General features: G+C 38.1%; 1 pseudogene; it reads right to left on the bottom strand.

The window, feature by feature from the left end:
• Positions 1-5,427: 5,427 nt before the first annotated feature.
• LOC112608736 lies at positions 5,428-5,853 on the bottom strand (annotated as a pseudogene).
• Positions 5,854-9,181: the final 3,328 nt, after the last annotated feature.

The raw sequence follows: 9,181 nt of genomic DNA, 5'->3' as shown, positions 1-9,181 counted from the left end.
GCTTCTGGTAAAATCCAACATCCTTCATGATAAAACCCCTCAACAAACTAGGCATTAAAAGAAAATACTTCAAAATAATAGGAGCAATCTATGACAAACCCACAGCTAACATCGTACTGAATGGGAAAAAGCTGAAACCAATGCTCTTGAGAACTGGAACAAGACAAGGATCCCCACTGTCACCACTACTATTCAACATAGGGCTGGAAATCCTAGCCAGAGCAATCAGGCAAAAGAAAGAAATAAAAAGCATCCAAATAGGAGAATAAGAAGTCAAACTATCTATCTTCAATGATGATATGATTCTACACCTAGAAAACCCTAAGCACTCTGCCAAAATGCCTCTAGAACTGATAAATGACTTTAGTACAGTTTCAGGATACAAAATCAAGGTACAAAGATCAGTAGAATTTCATACATCAATAATGTTCAAGCTGAGAGTCAAATCAAGAACACGATCCAATTGACAATAGTCATATACCAAGAAGTTGAAAGAGCTGTATAAGGAGAACTATGAAATACTGGTGAAAAAAATCAGAGATGACACAAGTAAATGAAAACACATTCCTTGCTCATGGATTAGAAGAGTCGCTATTGTCTAAATGGCCATATTGCCCAAAATGATTTACAGATTCAACACTGTTCCTGTCAATCTGTCAATGTCATTTTTCACAGAATTAGAAAAAAACTATTATAGAATTCATATGGAACCAAAAAAAGAGCCTGAATAGCTAAAGCAATCCTAGTCAAGAACAAAGCCAGAGGCATTACACTACCCAACTTCCAACTATACTATAAGGTTGCAGTAACCAAAACAACATGGTACTGGTACAAAAACAAACACATAGAATAGAACCCAGAAATAAAGCTGCAAACCTACAACCACCTGATCTTTGACAAAATCAACAATAATAAGCAATGAGGAAAGGACTCCCTATTCAATAAATAGTGCTGGGATAACTGAGTAGTCATTGCAGAAGAATGAAACCGGACCCCATTTCACCATATACAAAAAATAACTCAAGATGGATTAAAGATTTAAATGCAAGACCAAATTATAAAAATACTAGAAGAAAACTTAGGAAATACCCTTCTCAAAATTGGCCTTGCCAAGAATTATTTTGCTAAGCCCCAAAAGCAGTTGCAACAAAAGCAAAAATTGACAATTAGGACCTAATTAAATTGAAGGGCTTCTGCACAGCAAAAGAAATTATCTATAATCAGACAACCTCCAGAATGGGGGAAAATATTCACAAGCTATGCATTTGACAGAGGTCTAATATCCAGAATCTATAAAAAACTTATACAAATAAACAAAAAACAAACAAACTCATTAAAAAGTGGGCAAAAGACTTGAGCAGACACTTCTCAAAAGATGACATACACGTTTTCAACAAACGTGAAAAATGCACATCACTAATCATCAGAGAAATGCAAATCAAAACCACAATGGGATACCATCTCATACCAGTCAGAATGGCTGTTATTAAAAATTCAAAAAACAACAGCTGCTGGTGAGGCTGTGGGGAAAAGGAAACTGGGTAAAGAAAATATGGTACAAATACATCATGGAATACTACCCAGCCATAAAAAATGAAATCATGTCTTTTGTAGCAACATGGATGCAGCTGGAGGCCATAATCCTATGAGAATTAATGCAGGAACAGAAAACTAAATACCTTATGTCCTCACTTATAAGTGGACACTAAACATTGAGTACACATGAACATAAAGATGGGAACAATAGACACTATGGATTATTAGAGTAGGGAGGGAGGAAGGGGGCTGTGGGTTGAAAAACTACTTATTGGGAATTACGCTCATTACCTTAGTGATGGGATCTGTACCCCAAACCTCAGCGTCAGGCGATACACTTATGTTAGAAATCTGCACATGTATCCCTGAATCTAAAATAAAAATTGAAATTATAAAATAATAATAAAAGTGCTTTTTCTTTTTTTGAGACAGGGTCTCACTCTGTCACCCAGGCTAGTGCAGTGACACAATCATGGCTCTCTGCAGCCTCTACCTCCTGGGCTCAAAGGATCCTCCTACCTCAGTCTCCCCAGTAGCTGGGAACACAGGCTTGCGCTGCTACACCTGGCTATTTTTAAAATTTTTTGTAGAGATAGGGTCTCTCTCTGAAATCCGGTCCTCAAGAGATCATCCCGTCTCAGCCTCCCAAAGTGTTGGGATTATAGGTGTGAGCCACCATGTCTGGCCAAATTATATTTCTTTGCCAAACGCTTAATAGAGGGTCATAGCTTTGCTTTGCATAATGATTCTTTTTATTGAAGCTTTGCATTTTCATGTCCTGACAAAAATTAAATGAACTAATTATGGTAAAAAAAAGTTATATTTATAAAGCATTTAGAATAGTGCCTGGCACATAAGAAGTGTTAAATGTCATTATCATAATTTTAAGAGGAAAATTATGATAACAAGAATGATAGTCATAGTTTTGCTGATGACTATCAGCAAAAGCGATAGTCTCTTTATGACTCTGAGCATTATAGTGTCTGGATGTGACCCCTGGAACTTTCATGGTCACCTTGTGCCTATAATGGGGGCTGGATGCAGAGCAAAAAAAGGAAAGAACCTCGGTCCTTGATGAAATCACAGAGTCACTGAGTCACTGAGTCATCAATCCTAGAGCCCACTGTACCTCTGGACTTCCTGCAATACCATATGATAAATTTCTTTGTTTAAAGTATTTTCAGTCAGCGTCTTGTGTTCTTGGCAAAGGCACAATTTAACTTCCATAGCAGTTTACTGGTATGTGTCCTGGAGTTCCTCAGCCCATGTGTTTTCCACGTCCTCCTATCCTTGTCCCAGCTGCATACCCCAAGATGTGAGCTGCCTCAGAATAATTCCTCACATCAGTCATCATCAGTTCCTACTACAATTCTTCATAGTTTTGGCCTTATCTTAATTATGACTGGTTCATGAAAGACTGAGATTTCCAAGGTGTCCTTAAGTCCAAAGCTAAAGCTACTCTTGATATTCACAAGTGTGTTAGTCAGGATTCTTTAGAGAAACAGAACCAACAGTATGTGTGTGTATGTATGTGTGTGTATATATATGTATATATATGTGTGTGTGTGTATATGTATATGGTTGGATCTGTGTCCAATTCATTTTTTATATATAAAGATATATATATTTTACATATACTTAAATTTTCAAAACTATATATATACACACACACATACACACACACATATATATATATAAAGAGATTATGAGAAAATGGCACACACAATCATGGAGGCTGAGAAGCCCCTCAACCTACTGTCTGCAAGCTGGAGGCCCAGGAAAGCCAGTGGTGTGATTCAAGTTCAACTCCCAAGGCTTGAGAACTAGGGGAGCTGATGGTATACATCCCAGGCCAAGGGCAGGAGAAGACCATGTCCCAGTTCAAGCAGGCAGGCAGGCAGAAGTTCCTTCTTCCTCTACCTTTTTGTTCTTTCAAGCTCTCAACAGATTGGATTATTCCCACCCACATTGGGGAGGGCAATTTACTTTATTAAATTCAACTGATTCAAATGCTAATATCATCTGGAAATACCCTTGTAGACACATCCAGAAATAAAGTTTATTCTGGACACCCCTAGTGCAGTCAAGTTGACACATAAAATTAACCATCTCAATGAAGGACATGCTTTGAGGTCCTTTCTAATTTACAAATACTAAAGTTACGTAATTTCCCCCATAAAATGCAATAAATGAACACTTTAATAAATAAGCTCCTTTCATTCTTTAATAATTCTGTAGCTACAGGTTGGAATAATTAGTAAAGTTACAAAATTCCTTGACTGGAATAAACACAACCCTACATTACATCATTTTTATAGTAACATTTACTTAAGCATTTACTTGAATTTTCAAAACTAAGGTGAAGATGATGAATAGCAATTTTTAATATGAGGGGAGTTGTTGCTTGCATGGAGGTGCATCCTCTGAGTGATCTATAAAAAGTCAGTTATTTCTCCACACCTACCTCGTAGCATATAGCTGTACCAAATTTTTACTTCAGCAAAATTAGAAATTCATAAACCTCACAGATCTTCAGGATTGTTCAAAGATAGGAAATAATACCAATTTGTGAATCTTTAAAAGTCAGAAGTTTCATCTCTTATGCCGGCTTTTATATATTGATAATGGCTTCCGAGAACATGGGGCTGAGAAGGATGGCAAGGCCTCATCAAGTCTCAGGAGGAAAATGTGCTAGGACAGATTACGCATGTCTGCCCTTAGTGTGCGTGGAGCAGAGGCAGAAGCCATTATGTATGTATTTCTGCAATCTAGGGTTTATATTTTCTGCCTGCCATGCTTGAAAGGCAATTAGAACATTGTCATGTCTGATTCTATAATTCTAGTTACTCTTATGATCAATTTATTTATTTAATCAATGTACATTTATTGAGTACCTTCAATGTATGAGGCATACTGTTAGGCAACACGGGTAATAAAAAGATGAATTGGACCCAGATCCAACCAGTAAAGAACTTAAGTCTGATAGAAGAGAAAGATGTGTGCATGATTAAATGCTGCAAGATAGGACTAGATAAGGGGAGGGACTGCAGGATATGTCAAAGGTGGGAAAGGTATCTTTAGTGAGTGTGGAAGGAGTCAGCAAGGCACACTGGGGAGGGTGTATTAGAAGTGAGTCTTGTAGTGATGTAAGATTGTTCATGTGGGTAGAAGGGGAAGATTATTTCAGACTGAGGGGCCAGAATGAGCAAAAGCACCAGCGTGGAAAGTTTTAAGCTCTGGATGGCTGCCTGACTGATGAGAATATGTAGCTGCTATTTATTCCAGTTCTCCCTACAGAATGAGCAGGTTGCCTGGTGGGCTTCATTAGACTGGTGTGCTGATGTGACATCCACTTTTGTAAGAGTTGTTTGGGCCAGGGGAAAACCTGCTCTTTAGAGAGATCATCTTTCATGACCATTTGACATGTGACATATAACAAATGTCTTAAAGAAAAGGAGAGGCCTCACTGCCGTCTCACACTGTACATTTTTATTGTAAACCTAAGAGAAACTGACAAAGGCACCATCTTTATTCTCTTAACTACATACAGACTCATCAACTATTACTGCCAGTGAAGAACATTCCTGACATCATATTATATTCAACAACATGAATAAGGCAAAAATTTCTTAACACATTGCTGAGCTAGAAAGTCGCTGCTGATTTGTTGAAAATGTTTGCAAAAATAGATTGAAATTGTAAATAGAGGATCACTCCTAACATGCTCTTATCTCAGTCATATGTATTGCATACATATAAACATGAGGTAGGATTTTGTTAAATTTCTTTTTTTAACTGTATTTTTATTTTTAATGTTCAGAATGTGTAATATAAGGGCCAGATCTTCCTCCTGGACTCAATTTTAAACATTCTTGATTGGTTGTGAGGTCATTAGGGATACTTTTTCTTGTCTAATTTGGTTTCTGGGAAAGCTTTGTTCAAGTCCTCAATGGTCATCTGATCAAATGGAATTAAGTTCTTCTCCTCCTTCTGTTTCTCATATTCTACAATCCTGGCCTTTGAGAGAGACACCCACTCAGCAGCATACACCTGGGTGGTATATTTATCCTCTGGCATGGGAACCTTCAGGGCATTAAACTTCTTCTCAAAGTCATCCACCAAGCCTGCCTTGGCTACATGGTCCTTGTAGTAAGCCCAGTTGATAGCTGGTGGATTCTCAGGTAACGTAGCCAACCTGGAGGTGAGGGTCTCATTCCAGGATTTCAGGGAATTAGCAATGGCCTTTTAGTTCTGGGGTATGATCTCTGCAAAAGCTACCCAGTCAGTGGTTTTTAGAGCAAGTTTTCACCCAACCATCTTGGGATCCTTCACCAACCCTGGCTGCCCACGGTCCACAGGCTAAATTTCTTTAAAAATACTTCTAAAATTAAAGTAATGTTGTTTGTTTTGCTATAATAGTAATAAAGAGAAACCCACAATTAAAAGAAATTTAATCTTCAGGCACATGAAGAAAATTATAAAGAGCTAGTCTAAGAAGCACTAAGAAATATACTCTTCAGTAAAGTTAGTACGCAAATTTTAGAGTTAGAAAAAAAATTAAATAAACTGAAACACCCTTGTAAAGTTTAGAATGCACAGATCGTGAAGTATGAACTGGGATGCTGATAAACTTTACAGGCCTTCATTTTACTTATTGCTTGGCTTGTTACTGTCTTCTAAGCAAACCTAAAACAGAGAAAGTGATTCTATGACACTGAAGTGGTTAAGTTCTAGCCAGACCCAAAGCTATAAGCAAGCAAGTTTTGTTTTCATGTCCTCTCCTTCTCCTCCTTTCCTCTTTCCCCTTTCCTATTCTCACTCCCACGCCTTTCCCTGGAGTTTATAGGGGCAGCCCTAAATCTATATTTACCCACTATATTTAGTATGTTTGATTATGCACAGCCTGAATTCAGATCCAAGACGATGATCCAGATTTTTGTTCATCAAAAGAACTTTTTTTCTTTTCTGTAGATTTATAGCAAAGCCTAAGCACTGATTTATTTTTCTGCTACTCAATAGGCTTATCTTGCCTGGGGCCCTTGCCCTTACTTCTGTCTTCTGGTAAGGCTCTGCTTGTGCATCTGCCCATGCTGGCTCCTTTTTGACATTTAGGCCTCTATCAGGTGCCACCTCTTGGAACAGATCTCCTCCACCAATCCTCCAATCCTTCAATCCTGGCCTTGACACTTTATAGCTTATTCCTTTTTCACTTCCCTATAATTCCTTTATGTAATCATTTTTAAACAAGTTTTTATGTAATTTAAAAAATTTACACAGTAAAATTCACCCTTTTTAATGTATAGTTCTTTGGGTTTTGACAAAGCATATAGCTATGTGTTGCCACCTCTACAATCACGATATGGAAAAGTTCTATCGCTCACCCCTAAAATTTTCGCATACCTCTTTAGAGCCAACCCTTCCAAAAACCCCACCTCTGTTCTATTTTTGTTTGTTTTTGAGACAGGCTCTTGCTCTGTCACTCAGGCTGCAGTGCAGTGGCACAATCTCTGCTCATTGCAACCTCCACCTCCCAGGCTCAAGTGATCCTCCAGCCTAAGTACCCCGAGTAGTTGGGACTACAGTTGCAGACCACCATGCCCGGCTAATTTTTATATTTTTTGTAGAGATGGGGTTTTGCCATGTAGCTCTGATCTGTTTTCTTATCTATAATGTTGCTTTTTCCACAGTGGCATAGAAATAGAATCTAATAGTATGTAGCCTTTTGAATCTGGCTTCTTTCACTGAGTATAATGTAGTGATATTGTTACACATATCAGTATTCCATTCCTTATTATTATCATTATTATTCCATTGTATGAATGAACTACAGTTTGTTTGTTTATTCTCTTTTTTTTGAGACGGAGTCTCGCTCTGTCACCCGGGCTGGAGTGCAGTGGCTGGATCTCAGCTCACTGCAAGCTCCGCCTCCCGGGTTCACGCCATTCTCCTGCCTTAGCCTCCAGAGTAGCTGGGACTACAGGCGCCCGCCACCTCGCCCAACTAGTTTTTTGTATTTTTAGTAGAGACGGGGTTTCACCGTGTTATCCAGGATGGTCTCGATCTCCTGACCTCGTGATCCGCCCGTCTCGGCCTCCCAAAGTGCTAGGATTACAGGCTTGAGCCACCGCGCCCGGCCTGTTTATTCTCTATTTAAGAGACATTTTAGTTGTTTCCAGGTTTGGTGATTACAAATAAAGCTGCAATAAACATTCAAATATACTTTTCACTGTTAATGCAAGTTTTCATTTCACTAAAGTAAATATCAAGGAGTGAGAATTGCCAGGTCACATGGTAAGTGAATGCTTAATTACATCAGAAGCTATGAAATGGTTTTCCTAAGTGATAGTGCCATGTTGTATTCCCACCAGCAATAAATGAGAATTCCAGTAGTTCTACATATTTGTCAGCATTTAGCATTGTCAGATTCTTATATTTTAGCCACCTAATAGTTGTGTAGTGGTATCTCATCATGATTTTAATTTAAATTTCCCTCATGACTAATGATGCCAAACATCTTTTCATGTGCTTATTTGCTATTGTACGGAACTTTTTTTTTCTGGTAAAGTAGTTGTTCAAATCTTTTGCCTTTATCATTACTTTTTAAATTGAGTTTTCTTATTACTGGGCCTTCAGGCAGAATTATATCACAAGTTCTTTTAATATTCTAGATTTTTTTTTCAGGTTTGTGATTTCCAAATAGTTGTACCCAGTGTGTGACTTGTCTTTTCATTTTCTTAGTGTGTCTTTCCAAGGTTATGAGTTCTTAATTTTGAAGTATTATCATTTTTCTCTGAGTTTTTGCGATCATATGTAAGAAATTTTTGTCTAACTTGAGGCCACAAAGATTTTGGTTTTTTTCCTAGAAATTTTATGCTTTTAGGTTTTATATTTTAACCTATGATTTATTTTAATTTTTGTAGATGCTATGAGATATGGATTAAAGTTTATTTTTAAAAATCACATACTGATATCCAATGATTCCAGCATTTTTGAAAGACTAACTCTTCTCCATTGAATTATCTGCAACTCCCAAAAACCAACTGACCATGTATGTTAGGGTCTGTCTTTGATCTAATCCATCCTATTGACCTACACATCTACCCTTTCATGAGTACTGCACAGCCTCAATTACTGTAGTTTTATAGTAAGTAATGAAATCAGGTAGATATTACCCTTCATCCTTTTCAGAAAACTTATCACCATCTGAAATTATCCCATGTGCTTAGCTTTTTACATTTCTTTTTGAGATAGGGACTTGCTCTGCCACCCACGCTGGAGTGCAGTGGTATGATCAGGGCTCACTGCAGCCTCAATCTCCTAGGCTTAAGTGATTTTCCTACCTCAGTCTCCTGAGTAGCTAGGACTACAAGTGTGCACCACCATGACTGGCTGGGTTTTGTTTGTTTGTTTGTTTGTTTGTTTTGGTAGAGATGGGGTCTTGCCATGTTGCCCAGGCTGGTCTCAAACTCCTGAAATCAAGCGATTCTCCCACCTTGGCATCCCAAAATGCTAGGATTACAGGCATCAGCCACCTTGCCCAGCCTACTTTTAAAAAAATTTCTGTTGGGAGACATCAAACCATGAGACTCTCTAGAACCACGGGACCAGGGAGTTTGTTTCTATCTCATTCTCTGTTCTACTTCAG

Source organism: Theropithecus gelada, chromosome 15 (assembly GCF_003255815.1).
Source record: "Theropithecus gelada isolate Dixy chromosome 15, Tgel_1.0, whole genome shotgun sequence".
In the NCBI taxonomy this organism is placed as follows: domain Eukaryota; kingdom Metazoa; phylum Chordata; class Mammalia; order Primates; family Cercopithecidae; genus Theropithecus; species Theropithecus gelada.
The sequence above is the reverse complement of the archived record's forward strand: the minus strand, read 5'-3'. Positions and strand labels throughout refer to the sequence as shown.